We start from the raw sequence: 2,185 nt of genomic DNA on the forward strand, positions 1-2,185 counted from the left end.
AAGGAATGTTCGTAGGGACAAACATACCATCTCAGAGTCTAAGCTTCTAGAAGAAGTTTCTCAATGGCTCCCAGGCCCTGGGCACATTGGCGGTAGGGGAAATTTGTATATGCATTTAGTTACTCTTCACTACTAGTTGAAAACATTACTGAGGCAAGTTCTCAAGGAAAAGCATGATGACAAAAATGAAATTATCTCCTTCCTTAATGACATATAACAGAACCAATGGAAAATGAAGAACAACCTCGATGGACTAGAAGCTCATATGAGCCATATGGAGAAGCATATACAGTGCGAATTCAAGCTTCCAATACCCTCAAGCACTAGACCGAACAACCATGCTCTTGTGACATCTTCTAATTCATAAATGGTTGTATGTTTTGCTTTGTCTATGGTGTTTTTTTGGTTCTCTAGATATATGGTGTTGGGTTGTGCAGTCTATGATAATGGATGTAAAACTCTAACATACAGTGTACCAACCAAAAAATCTAATCAAAGTTAGGCTGGTATAATTTTGTGAAAATTGAAATCAGCAATGTAATTTTTTTCTTAAGAAATAACCCCTCTATATATATATATTTAAAAAAATGATTATAATAATATCTTTTCTTTATTCAAAAGAGAAATACATATAAAATACAATCCCAAAATAATTGGTTAAATATGAATGACTTAATTATTTAAAAAAAAGAAAGATAATCAATAACATCTCAAATCTATGAAAAAGAGTAAAATCCAAATATTCATACGAAGAAATGCTCATATCACTTTCCTGGGCAACAAAATTGGTTCTCATTAATGCAATAATCATTTTTACACCATAAAATAATGAACTCAGAATCTTCATATACCTACCTATATTACTACCCAAAAGGAGTAAAATCCAAATACTCGTACAAAGAAAAGCTCACATCACCTTCATAAGCAACAAAATTGGTTCTCATTATGGCAATAGTCAGTTTTACACCATAAAATAATAAATTCATATGCAGGGTTCGAGGAAGTACCAATCCCTATATCTTTCAAATGAAGTTAAAATTCGAAAAAAGAATAGAGCATTACATACTTAAGAGTTCTAAAGCTATAAATGAGGTTTACAAAGTTCTACAGCTATATGAACTGAGTGTCAGTAACGTACAGACTACTCTTTAAATGTTTACTATAACCTTTCCGGTAGCATGTCCATCCATGATCTTTGCCCATGCACCTTCTGCCTTTGCCAAAGGGTACATTGAATCAACAACGATTTTCAGCTTCTGCTCCTTGACCAAATCAACTAACAGTGCAAGGTTCTCACCCCTTGGTATCATCAGCAATGGCACAAGTTGCTTCTTGGAAAAGGTATTTTTCTTTGCCACTGATGCTAAAAATGATTTGAAAGTCGGAGTAATATCAATCACTTTCCCGAAGGTGCCCAGATTGGGCTCGAATGTTGACCATGTTATATCTGAAGCACAGTGAATCACAACATCATATTTACGGCCTGATGGACTAGTCTAGCACTTCATCAGCTCCCATCTTCTTGACAAGCTCAATGTTGCGTCCGCCACAAGTAGCAGCAACTTGAGCATTGCCAAGTTTTGCCAACTGAAAACATAAAACGTTCAATCAGATCCAAGTTGTACCAAGCAGAGTCCCATTGACCCTTCTTTGCTCATCAGTGGGCATTAATATTTCATTTCTATCCCATTAATCCAAAAACAAGATAAAATAGGCATGTGGTTCTAGACAAGGGATCATACTTGCACAGCAAAATGTCCAACCCCTCCTGAGGCAGCTGTGATAAGTAGATTAACTCCTTTGCTACTTCCGTCAAGCTTAATACCTGCAACATCCCGAACCGCCTGCAATGCAGTAAGTCCAGCTATTGGCAAGCCTGCAGCCTGTGGAAGAACCTCTGGAGGCCTCTTTACAGCTAGGCCCCTTTCTATCAAAATATATCAATTGATCAAATCCCTCGATGTGCTTCTATATCTATTAAAGTGAAAGGATCATAATTTTAAGAAGATTCAAGCTTGCAATTCATTGAAAATGAAATAGAAATTCGTAAAAGTGATTTCTGTTGCTTTCAAAGCAAATGAGATGGGAAACAAATGATTTCTGTTGTTTGTCCATCACGATACAATGAAGGGTGGTAAATATACCATACACCAAATGGCACATGAAGCACCTTTAAACATAGTTT

The 2,185-nt window shown here is 36.2% G+C and overlaps 1 pseudogene; it reads right to left on the bottom strand.

Moving 5' to 3' along the window:
- Nucleotides 1-1,132: 1,132 nt before the first annotated feature.
- LOC149242814 (chloroplast envelope quinone oxidoreductase homolog pseudogene) lies at nucleotides 1,133-1,931 on the bottom strand (annotated as a pseudogene).
- Between the last annotated feature and the right edge of the window lie 254 nt (nucleotides 1,932-2,185).

Source organism: Pinus tabuliformis, chromosome 8 (genome assembly GCF_031772625.1).
Source record: "Pinus tabuliformis cultivar Carrire ecotype Pingquan chromosome 8, CPIR1, whole genome shotgun sequence".
In the NCBI taxonomy this organism is placed as follows: domain Eukaryota; kingdom Viridiplantae; phylum Streptophyta; class Pinopsida; order Pinales; family Pinaceae; genus Pinus; species Pinus tabuliformis.